Genomic DNA, 13541 nt, shown 5'->3' with positions numbered 1-13541 from the left:
GATATGCCAATTCATTTTGTGTCCAAAGATTTGACAAGCTAGACTGAGTCTGAACAGCGTTGGTCAAACGCTCCGCTGCTGCCAATCTCTCTCTGTTCTCCTCCTCCTCTTCCACCCTGACTCCTCAATCTTCTTTTCTCCAGAGATCCTTAAGCCGTGCGCCAAGAAATCGAAAAGTCGAGGCGGCAACAAAGACTGTAATATCGAGAAAAAAAGAGCTAATACCATTTTAAGTGTCGGGAATGAAATGAAAGCCTATATATGCAGCTTCGGAGCGAGAGATAACACCTTGAGAATGGGTGACATCAAGTGAAAAAGAACTGAGGTGGCGGGGGGATCAGTGGCCTAGGCTCAGAGTTGAGGAACTGACACTGTCTCTAATACAAGTGTTTAAATATTTGATGCACTGGGATAAAGAGGGCTCCCCTTTGAATGAAATTGAGTGTCTGCTGGAGAATCTATTACCAAGAGTCTGATGCAATTTGACAGTGGCAAAGCAGCCTGGGTGTTATTCTTCAATGGCTCCCCAATCTCCTTTCATTACTCCTCTTAAATGTTTCTCTGTCGTGCTTGACTTACTTCTGATTACAGCCTCTTTCAAGGAAGGGAAAGAGAAGGGGGGGTGAGAAGGAGAAAAAGCAAGGGGGTGTTTGCGATTACGTATACTGATTCAATCATACAGAAGGGCAGACATCTGTAGTGGTATTATATTTTTGGTGCAACAGATCTTCTCTGCAGTATACTGGTGACGGTATCTACGGGAAAAAAATTAAGCATGAAAACTTGGTTTTTCTTATACAAGACTACCATTCAAAAGTTTAAGGTCAGGAACTTTTTTGGAAAGAAAGTGGTATTTTTATTCAGCAAAGGTACATTAATACATGTGTATATATACATACAATCTAAAAAAATGCTGGGGTAAAAACAACCCAGTGCTGGGTGAAACTTTGGGCTAACTTAGCAATTGGGTTGTTTTGACCCAGCGGTTGGGTTAAATGTTTAACCTAACCTTCTGGGTAGCTTTATGTATCTCAACTATTGTTTAAACATTGCTATATGACTGATTTAAAATGTACCCAAAATAGGCTGTAAATTAAAATCCAGACACATAATTACTACACTCTAAAACAATGCTAGGTTATTTTTTTTAACCCAAATGCTGGGTTCGGCCTGCTGGGTCATTTTATTGGTCTGTTTTTAATATTTTTACCCAGGTGCTGGGTAGTTTTTCTGCACTAAAAAAAAAATGCTGTTTTTTTTTTTTTTAAACCCAAATGCTGGGTTCAGCCTGCTGGGTCATTTTATTGGGTTGTTTTTAATAGTTTTTCTACCCAGGTGCTGGGTCATTTTTTTGCACTCAAAAAAATGCTGGGTTATTTTATTGGTCTATTTTTAATATTTTTTTTTTTTTAATCAAAAGGGTGGTTTCAGCCTGCTGGGTCATTTTATTGGTCTGTTTTTAATGTTTTTACCCAGGTGCTGGGTAGTTTTTCTGCACTCTAAAAAATGCTGGGTCCTTTTTTTTTTTTTTTTTTTTTTTAATTTTTCAGCCACTCATTATATTGGTCTGTTTTTAAAAAAAAAAAAAAATGCTTTTTTTTTTTTTTTTTTAACCCAAATGCTGGGCTCAGCCTGCTGGGTCATTTTATTGGGTTGTTTTTAATAGTTCTACCCAGGTGCTGGGTAGTTTTTCTGCACTCTAAAAATGCTGGGTCATTTTTTTTTTTTTAAATCAAAAGGGTGGGTTAAGCCTGCTGGGTCATTTTATTGGGTTATTTTTTATTTATTTTTACCCAGGTGCTGGGTAGTTTTTCTGTAAATAAGCTGCTGGGTCATTTTTAATGGATTAATAAATTTTGGGAGACAACACAGCTGCTGAGTTACAGTCAGAGCACAGGCTTTTTGCGTCCTCTACAGGAGAGAGTGGTTCTCAGCGTCACCAATTTGGTGCACTTCTTCAGCGAACTAAAGGTTTGTATACAGTTTATTTCATTTATGGTTATTGAGGTTCGTACTTCCCCCAGCGAACAGCAGCCCATCGCTCAGATTTCAGCGACACACTGGCACAAGAATCAGCACTATTTCAGTGAAAAATGATTGCAGAGAATGGTTGAATACACTTAAATTAAAATGCTACTTGTAAATGTTACTTTTTTTACATTTAAAAAAGCATGTTAACCAGCTGGGTCAAAACCTAGCATGTGTTCTGTCCAATATTTACCCAGCACTGGGTTGCCAAATAACCCAAGTCTGGCTGTTTTTAACCCAGCATTTTCAGAGTGTAGAGGCATCAGCAGTAATCAAAAGCTTAATTAACTATTTTGGGGTCATTTTAAGCCAGCCATATGGCAATTTTTAAGTAATAGTTGAGTTAAATAAAACAACCCATAGGGCTGGGTTAAACATTTAACCCAACGGCTGGGTCAGAACAACTGTGGTTTGTCTATATTTCACCCAGAGCTAGCCTGTTTTTAACCCAGCATTTTTTAGAGTATATATATGTAATGAAATTGTAATAATATTTCAAAATTGTATTGTATTATGTATTTTTGAGCAAATAAATGATGTAACCTAGATGAGCAGTTAAAAAAATAAAAATATATAAATTAAAAAAAAATCCTCACATCACAGGATTAGTCTTATGGCTTATACATTACTTTAAAAAATATCAACACCACACAACAGAAGCTGTTTGGTGTATTTGATTTATAATACTCTTAATCGTACAGTATCTTCACACTGTGAATCTGTGGTGCTGTGAGCTGTTGTGCGCTATAACAAGCTGCTGCAATAAACATCATTTTGGATTTCTCTCTATCACCCAGCAGCACCTGCTGTGGCAGTTGGCGTGCAGTCAAGCAGTCTACCAGGTGTGCATAAAAAGACAACAGCATCCTCCAGGACTGACACTGATGTATGGCTTGTTAACACTGCCGCTTTCTTGTATCCTTCCTGATACCCATTATGGCAGGCTTCACCCAGTGCTGGCGCGTGAGTTGCCTTTTCTTCAGCAGATCAATAGTTAATGGCACTTTGTTCCACAAACCAGGAAAAGCAATTAAAAGCCATTGATCATGTGCCACATCACTGTCATTAATATGCATGTCTCTTTAACCTTCCATATGGAGGAGTTTAATCTGCCACCTCCTCCTCTTACCTTGGGGGTGCGAAGACACCCAAAAAAGATGATTCCCTTGCAAGAACCCCCTTCCTAAATTATAAATGCAGTTACATACATTTTTTACTGTTTATCAGCTTGATTTCTGTTTTACACAGATGTGCTACACTCACATAAAAATGCACATCTGGGGTCTGTACAATAAAGCAAGAATTGTACGTGTTTGCACAAAAATACAATTGCACACACACACATTCGCGAACGCACAGAGATCATCGGATCATCACTTTATAGATTGCATCCAGTCATATGTAATCTGAACAGCACAACGACTTGTGTTAAATTACATTCTGCCTGCCTCTAAATTCCTCACTGCTCTGAGGAGAGTCAAAGTGGAAAAGGTCTCTGAACTGCAGCTTGCTACCTCTCAGCTTTGATTTCCTGCCTGGTGTCGCATCTGTTTTTACTGACAACACCGTTACAGGCGGGAGGTGGCAGGTAATCAGCGAAACAAGGCGAGAGGAGAGTCAATGGTGGCTGGCAGTATTGCAGGAGGCAGGAAGATCAGATGGGTCATGCACGGAGGAGGTGATCTAAAAGATCTAAGTCTAACAGACACAAAATATTTGAATTACATGAAAACAGACAAGGCGAATTATACGGTTCATTCAGCCATGCACAAAACAATGCAGTGTGCATTATCTCCTCAGTGTGCAAATAGCTTTGGCAGTCCACTCTGATAAGCGAAACCTTAGAATGTTTAATTCATGTATAGAAAGCTTGATGGTGCGATGCAGCGCAGCCATTTTTAACCTTTGTGTGTGACTAATGTAGCAGACATCAGTCTGCTGCTCTTTTTCAGGCTTGTGTAAAATGTTAAGTGGGAGCAGCACCACCTAAGGGGAAGCTATTCCTGCCTAATTACCACAGTACTAAGGACATCTGCATGTTAGCACATACAAGCTGCTGTGGCGCATCACTTCACTGTCATGATGAGGCTCTCGGCCTTTGCCAATGCCTGGCAAGGGCGGACTCATCCCACGTCACCACGAATTAGTGGAGGCAAACTCTGAGCCTTAAGGCAAAGTCACAGATGGGAGGGGGTTAAAAATGAGAACTGTCAGGAACCTTGTGGCGCACGCCTTACTGACCTGTTATACTGCTGTTCTTAAGGGAAATCATGAAAAACCTTGGTTTTGAAGTAGGTAGACAACCAGAAGTTGAAAAGCGCATATCCATTCATCTGTTTTCCAAACTGCTTGTCCTCTGCACACATGTAGAAAGAAAAAATAGTACAGTAATTTACCTCAAAATAGCATTCTGACATTTAAATCTTTTTTAATTACACAACTTATACTACACTCTTAAAAATGCTGGGTTTTTAACCCCCCTGGTGAAAAAACCAGCACATGCTTGTAGGTATGTTTTGATGCTGGGATGCTGGTTAGGTATGTTTTGATGCTGGTTTAAGCTGGTCCTTTGCTGGTTCATGCTGGTCCTTTGTTGGTTCATGCTGGTCCTTTGTTGGTTCATGCTGGTCATGTTGCTGGTTTTTTCACCAGGGAAATGCTGGGTTCAGCCTGTTGGGTCATTTTACTGGGATGTTTTTAACATTTTTTTACCCAGGTGCTGGGTAGTTTTTCTGTAACTCAGTTGCTCATTTTTAATGTAATGTCAATACAAATTATGAACTCCCTCACATACCTAACATTACCCAGCCCTAGGTCAGTTTCTCCTCCTGCCAAACGAATGCACGACGAGGGATGAAACATGACGCGACTTCGTTGTTACATGTAACAAAGCTTCTGTGCGCTCCATTGACTACTACAAAAGCGCTACTGATGGTCTCGCTATGCGTTTGATGGGTTGAAACTTAAATGTCGGACAGACAAGATGGCACGAGGTAAAGCCGTTTTTGAGCTGTTAACTTTTCAAACATGAATAAATTGTGAATATAAGTCATTTAATAAACTGGAACAGCCTACTGATAGGAGTTTTTTGCTCTTGCTGCTCCTGTCGCGTCCTAAAACCTGAATGTTTTTTTTTTTTAAGATTTTCTGATTGTAAAATACTAACCTGACATTAAACAACTGAATAACAACCCAGCAAATGGATTAATGTATAAAACCCAACCAGCTGGGTCAAAATTTTACAAACCAATTTTTTATTTTATTTAGTACTGACCTGAATAAGGTATTTCACATAAAAGACATTTACATATAGTCCACAAGAGAAAATAACAGTTGAATTTATTAAAATGACCCAGTTCAAAAATTTACGTACACTCGTTTTTCCTTCTGGAGCATTAACAAGCGTTTCAACCTTTTGTAATAGTTGTGAATGAGTCCCTCAGTTGTCCTCAGTGTGAAAAGATGGATCTCAAAATCATAAAATCATTGTTGGAAAGTGTTCAAATACACAAAAGATGCTGGAAAACCAAAGAATTTGTGGGACCTGAAAGATTTTTTTTTGAAAAACAGCAGGCAGTTTAACTGTTCAGAACAAACAAAGGACTCATAAACAACAAATATATATATATATATATATATATATAAAAAAAGGCTGGGGATCATTCATGTAACAACACAGTATTAAGAATCAAGCATATGTAAACTTTTGAACAGGGTCGTTTTTATAAATTTAACAATTATTTTCTCTTGTGGACTATATGTAAGTGTCTTTAAATGAAATATCTTATTCAGGTCACTGCTAAATAAAACAAAAATAACATGCATTTTGCATGATCCCTCTTATTTTGGTATAATATTTAATATTTAACATTTTGCAGATACTGCAACGTGTATGTAAAATTTTAACCACAACTGTAAATCAAATGAATGATACATGGACAAAACCCTCTGTAAAAACCTTCAAAATGTAGTTAGGAATAAAACTAAAGTTTAGTGCATATAAACGCTACTGAAGTGGAGATTTCTGGGACAGCTTCTGAAAACGGCCTTTATATGTATATATATATATATATATATATATATATATATATATATATATATATATATATACACACACACACACGTATGTAAGCAAAATAGCCCAAAATCTCTAAATTGACCTGGGCATGAAAAAATATGGTTTTCTGTGTTCTGTCTTAATTTTTAATACTAAACTAAGTAACATAAATTCAGAATAAATGTGAAGTATTTAATTAAAATTAAATATGAGCTTTTACTTCGAAGCAATACTGTTAAATTGCAAAGCAACTGCTTTGGATTTGGTATTAATAAAATGAATGTAATACCCAACAAAGTTTAGCATACTTAAATAAATCTAATTTAAACCATTAGTTTACATATTAAGTTTGACGGGAATGGTATTTAAAGCCCTCTGCACCTACTTCCCCACTATTGTTGAAAAAGCTAAAGAAATGATTCCTCTGCCCTGTGGGTGTAATGCAAGTCAAAATGGGCAGCAAGAAATCCAGAACAGAGAGAACCACAGTACCTCCTGTTATCCTGTGTCCAAGATAGGCGGCGGTTGAGGGGGAGGGCTGTGAAAGGTAGCGAGGCATCACATCTCCTCCATTTAATTGGCAAGGGAAATGAGTAGGGATGTGGTTAGTATGAATCCAGTCAGTCAGTCACATAGTCTATTACAGGCACACTGGCATTCCGAACTGGCTCTTACTGTCCTGATGGAGGTGTCAGGTCAGTGTCGAGCATGGCCCCCCTCTGGCTGTAACGCCTCTGTCCCGCTCTGTGCTGTCCAGGTGACGGTGATTGTCTCCAGGATTCTCGTGGCGGGACGACTCACCTGTCACTAACTGGTCACAAAGCATTTACCTAGTGACAGAATTCCAATTAGACTGCGATAGAGGTGACACAGGAGAAAGAAGGGCGGAGGTGAGATGCAAAGACGAATGCAGGCACAGAGTGAGGGATGGAGAGAGAGAGAGAATATGTTTACAAACTCAAAATGAATTTTACACGTTACCCGTTTTACCAACATAAACTTTCAAAGGACTAAAGCAAATATCATGAGCTGTATTGTAGTAATCCTGTGTCTCTCAAAACCAGTGTTGACAGAGCGATTAAATAATCCTTTGGGACTAAAGAAGGCAATGGAGACAATCCCTGAAGAATGTTACCTTCATGTTTAACAGGCCTCCAGCGGCAGATGTTGTTGATCCTCACCTCTACAATGTTAAGCCGTGTCTTGAGGTCTGTCAGGAAATCGTCTAGCAGGGAAGTGTCAGAGGTGAGTGTGCCTCTGTGTTGTGGACGACTGCGCATTTACTCACGACACAGTTCTAATTATTGCAGACAGGATGTCATCACCTCACACAGATAGGGTCACTGGGGTGGATCGTATGTTGATACAACTGCAACACATCTACATTAGCATGACAGGACTCTGTTGACCCATATTCTGGAAAAAAGCAAACATGAACAAACAAGAACTTAAAGGGATAGTTCACCCAAAAATAAAAATTCTGTCATTAATTACTCACCCTCATGTCATTCCAAACCTGCAAATCTTTTTTAATCTTTCAAAAACAAATTAAGATATTTTAATGAAATCCAAGAGCTTTCTGATCCTGCATAGACATGCAACTGACACGTTCACGGCCCAGAAAGGTAGTAAGGACATCATTAAAATAGTCCATGTGACATCAGTGGTTTAACCTTAATTTTATGTTTCTCATGACTCAAAACTCTCATAAACTAAAGCCCTGCATTTCAGCCCAAGCCCAAAGGGTGCCAACTCAAATGCGGGCCAGGCATCGGGCCTGTTTTAGGCTTCTCCTTATTTTTATACTTTAGACTTTCATCAATTATGGTGATGAAAAAAATTTGCTGCGCTGGTGGAAAAAACACAAGACAGTGGTCAAGAGAGGCTCGTATGGTGTTTAGTGTCCCCGCTAGTAGCAGCAGCAGCGAGCGTGCCTTCAGCGCAGGTGGAAGATTTCCGCATTCAAGCGCACGCAACAGGCTAAAGCAGGGATAGGCAACATTGGTTCTGGAGTGCTGATGACCTGCAGAGTTTACCTCCAACCCTAATCAAAAACACCTGAACAAGGTCTTCAGGATTACTAGGGCTACAGGCAGGTGAGGTATTTTTTCAGGGTTGGAGCAAAATGTGCAGGCCATCGGCACTCCAGGACCAATGATGCCTATCCCATTCCCTGGGCTAAAACTTGACGATCCTGACTCGCCATCTGCTCATTGGACGTGCCTTTAGCGAGAAATGCATCTTCATGGATTACGTAATGAAAGAGTTTTTGTTTCTGATTTAAATTATTTAGTTTTAAAGTAGTAATTCAAAGCTTTCTACAGATATTTTACCATGTCTGTAGATTGTAAGGCAAGTAGGCTATTCGCTGAGTTTCGGCTCATCATGTGAAGTGCTTCTGTTCAAGACCGAGATGGCAGAAAGCACATTCTGTTTGTTTACATTATTTTATAAAAGCACAACGTTTTGTTGATGTTCTGAGTGCACACAAACAAAAGTATACGCTTTACAGTACCTTTATTAAAAAAAATGACAGTGTATTTTAAGTTCTTTCCAATGCAAGTGATCACACTGGTGCCTTCACGTCTTTTAAGCACGCTTTAGCTTCCACTCTCCGCAGAAACGACCGGATATGCCTCTAACAGCGCACATTTATATAGGTTAAAGGTTTAAACTAACATTGTGATATGCTTGAACTGTTTTATATCTGTACATTTTATTTTAGGCAATTCATGATGATTTGAGAAAGGTAAATTATTCAAACATAGGCTATAATCAACTCACTGTCTGCCGCTGGCCACTTGGTCGTTACATTAAAAATTAAAAACTTTAACGAGCAAAAACTGCTCCAAATGTTTTTCTAAATGAACTTAATAAAAAAAAAAAACTAAACGAAAATTTAACTATTTTAATAGCTGAAACAGTAGTATCTCGGGCCAGGCCTGTGCAGAGCTCTATCGTGAACGTGCATCAACGACTTGAACAAGAAATTGTTGAATAATGTTGTTACATTTGTTTTCTTTGCGCAGAAAAGGTATTCTCGTAGCTTCATAACATTTAGGTTGAACCACTGATGTCACATGGACTGTTTTATCAATGTCCTTACTACCTTTCTGGGCCTTGAACGTGTCAGTTGCGTTGCTGTCTATGCAGGGTCAGAAAGCTCTCGGATTTTATCAGAAATATCTTACTTTGTGTTCTGAAGATGAACAACGTCTTACGGGTTTGGAATTTTTCTTTTTTGGGTGAAATATCCCTTTAAAATAACAGTTCACACAAAAAAATATTCAGTATTGTCATTTACTCACCCTCAAATCATTCCAAACCTGTTTCACTGTCTTTCTTCTGTGGAACATAAAAAAGAAAGAAATTAGCAAGTTACCTATTTAAATGAAAGCATACAGTACCAAGGCTATATTTGTTTGAGTAAAAATACAGTAAAACTGTAATACTGTGAAGCAAAGTTGATTTTCAGCAGCCATTACTCCAGTCTTCAGTGTTCCTTCAGAAATAATTTTAATATGCTGATTTAGTGCTTAAGAAACATTTTTATTTTTATCAATGTTGAGAACTGTAGTGCTGCTTAAAATCTTTGAGGAAACCATCACGTGTGTTTTTTTAAGATATTTTGATGAATTGCAATTTCTAAAAACAGCATTTATTTGAAATTGAAATCTTTTGTAACATTATAAATGTCATTACTGTCATTTTTGATCTATTTAATGCATCCTTTCTGAAAAAAAACTATTAATTTCTTTTAACAAAAGAAAAACATTTGATCGCTAGTGCACATATAACCGTTATGAGCTCAGGTGTGAACCGGAGTGTTGATTACAAAAGACACTTTGAAAGCAGAAGCTACATTGTGGTATACAACATATCTCTTTCTTTCAGCCCTGGTTTGAGAACTGAACCATAACGGATACTCCATAACAACTGAAGAGAGAGAAGTATCGCTCCATGTCCAGATCGATAGTGAATTAGCCAGTTCGCTCATCTCTTCAGTGGACTGTTTTGGTGGATCGATTTCTGGCTGTGTAGGGCAGCTGAGGTGACGCTGACCAAGAGCATTGTAAAACTTTTTTGAACATCCCACTGGCCCTGCATCGTGACCTCACAAGTGAGGGGAGTACGTTTACATCCCATTGCAGTTTGAGGACAACGAGTTATAACGATTACATCCGTCTCACCACACATGAATGAGAGCGTGAAAGTGAGCGAGTATGACATTAAGCAATCCCCGCTGTTCTTCATCGGTTCCTGTGGTCTAGAACAAGCCAGGTGTGTGTGTTTGTGGTTGCAAGTTGGTGGTTTTTGATGGATGAGCAGGAAGGGAACTGATGGATGAGACAGTTCTCTTTTGGGACAATATGATGAAGACTATGAGCCAACATACCCCAAGAAAGAAGTCTCATCTCTGGCCCTTCCCACAGTCCATTACACACAGGCTTGCACTCTTTCTGCACACTGGTGATGGAATAATGATTCACTGAGATGTATTGACAGTATGCTGTTCGGAACTGGTAAAGAAAAAGACCCGCAACTGGAGTCTTGTATTAAAAATACAAGACTATTTTCAATATACATGCTGCCCCTTGGTAATATTATTAGAAAACACGGGATTAGTTTCCATTGTTATGCTGATGATACTCAACTATATATCTCAACAAGACCAGATGAAACTTCTGAATTATCAAAGTTAACAGAGTGCGTTAAAAATGTAAAAGATTGGATGACCAACAATTTTCTGCTATTAAATTCAGATAAGACAGAGATATTACTTATTGGACCTAAAAACAATACACAGAATCTTTTGACTTACAATTTACAACTAGACGGATGTACTGTTACTGTTACTTCCACTACAGTCAAAAGCCTGGGTGTTATATTAGACAGCAACTTGTCTTTTGAAAATCATATTTCTCATGTTACAAAAACAGCATTCTTCCATCTTAGAAACATTGCCAAGCTGCGAAACATGTTACCTGTTTCTGATGCAGAAAAGCTAGTTCACGCATTCATGACCTCTAGACTGGACTATTGTAATGCACTATTAGGTGGTTGTCCTGCATCTTCAATAAACAAGCTACAGATAGTCCAAAATGCAGCTGCTAGAGTCCTTACCAGGTCAAGAAAATATGATCATATTACCCCAATTTTAAAGTCTCTGCACTGGCTGCCTATTAGGTTCCGCATCAGCTACAAAATAGCACTTCTTACCTATAAGGCACTTAACGGTTTAGCTCCTGCGTACCTAACTAGTCTTCTACCACGCTACAATCCATCACGCTCCCTAAGGTCACAAAACTCTGGACTGTTGGTAGTACCTAGGATAGCAAAGTCCACTAAAGGAGGTAGAGCTTTTTCACATTTGGCACCCAAACTCTGGAACAGCCTTCCTGATAACGTTCGGGGTTCAGACACACTCTCTCTATTTAAATCTAGATTAAAGACACATCTTTTTAGCCAAGCATTCAAATAATGCATCTCATAAACTTTTTCTGCAGCTATATCTGATCAAATGTTCATTTTAATCTTTTAGCTCTGGTTTAACAAACCTTCCTTTTCTTAGTTTGAACAGCAGCTACGCTAATTATGTTCCTATTTGTTCTCTGTTTTTGCCATGGGATTGACATCCCATGGTAACTAGGAATTCACAAGCTCCAGTGTGGATCCAGAACACTTAAGAAAAGATGATGCCAACCCTTCAGAGGACTTCAGATGATGCCAACCCTGATGCCAACCCTGAAAACATACAGCACTACCAAATTCTGCTACAAATTTATAGTGTTCTTTGTCTGTTTGATTACGTCATTAATTGATCTTTACCAGACATCTCTACCATATGTACATCAAGCTACTACTACATATATAGTAAAAATGTCAATTTGGTGTAAAGCTGCTTTGCAACGATATGTATCGTGAAAAGCGCTATACAAATAAATTTGAATTGAATTGAATTGAAAAAATACCCAAACAATCATTATAATTAATATTAATTAGACAGGTCATCAGTATTAGGGTTAGGTATCATACATATGTTTGTTTGTTTTTTACCAAAAAAAAACAAAAAACAAACAAACAAACAAAAAAACACCCACACATACATATTTTCTCTTACGTAAATCACGTGTTTTTATAATCTGAACAACATTGGTTGCTGTGTTGTATGTTTTTGACTCAAAGAACCAGTTCATTAGAATCATTTGTTTGCGAATCCGACTTCATTGGTCATGTTGTATGTTTCTGACTACTAAAAAGAACCGTTCATTAGAATCATTTGTCATTGGTCATGTTGTTTGTTTGCTACTCAAAGAACCAGTTATTTTGAATCATTTTTTCGCGAATCTGACTACATTGATTGTGTTGTATGGTTTTGACTTAAAGAACCAGTTCAATAGAATAATTTGTTTGCGAATCTGACTGCATTGGTCATGTTGCATGTTTTTGACTTAAAGAACCAGTTCAGTAGAATCATTTGTTTGTGAATCTGACTGCATTGGTCGTAATGTATGTTTTTGACTCAAAGAACCAGTTCATTGGAATCATTTGTTTGCGAATCTGACTACAATGGTTGTAATGTATGTTTTTGACTCAAAGAACCATTTCATTAGAATTATTTGGTTTGCGAATCTGACTACATTGGTCGTATTGTATGTTTTTGACGCAAAGAACCAGTTCATTAGAATCATTTGTTTGCGAATCTGACTACATTAATCGTGTTGTATGTTTTTGACTTACTACTAAGAACTAGGTTATTAGAATCAATTGTTTGTGAATCTGACTACAGTGGTCGCATTTACATTTGATATAGACTTCAAGCTCACATTCATTACTCAGGTAAAACAATATTTCTAGCGCTGTACAGATAAGTTTTCACAAAGCTTCTGAAAATTAAGTAAAAGACTGATCTTTTATTATAAGTAAAAAAAAAACACAATTAATTGAAGAATTTTTTTTTTTTTTTTACCCAGGCCTATTAGTACTGCCTAAAATGTCAGCTCTGATGCTTTTGATCTTAATATGTGAATTTGAATTGCTTTGACTAGTAAAACAAATCTATTTTACAGATACACTCACGGTGCAAACAGTCAGATAAGCACTTTTATCTCTAGTGGTGATAATGGCTTTTACGAAATCCCTCTGCTGTCCTAGATTAAAAACCTAGACTGGGGACGTGTTTGCTATCTTCCCTTTATCTCAGTCACCTCACTGTGTTTCATGCCATCAGATTCTTCAGTGTCTTAGTGGCATCAGATTCCTCAGCCAATCTATTATGGCCTCACAAGGGGAAGTGCGGGCCATTGTCCCATGTCGTTCTATCGCCGATTACTCTTTGCGGTATTGATCGAAATGCTGTCAGGTTGCTTGTCACCTTGGTGATAAATTATAAGTGTGTGTGTATTTGTGCTATGTGTGTATGTGCCCTTTATCTTTCTGAGAATTTGATAAAATG

This window comes from Labeo rohita, chromosome 8 (assembly GCF_022985175.1).
Source record: "Labeo rohita strain BAU-BD-2019 chromosome 8, IGBB_LRoh.1.0, whole genome shotgun sequence".
In the NCBI taxonomy this organism is placed as follows: domain Eukaryota; kingdom Metazoa; phylum Chordata; class Actinopteri; order Cypriniformes; family Cyprinidae; genus Labeo; species Labeo rohita.
The sequence above is the reverse complement of the archived record's forward strand: the minus strand, read 5'-3'. Positions refer to the sequence as shown.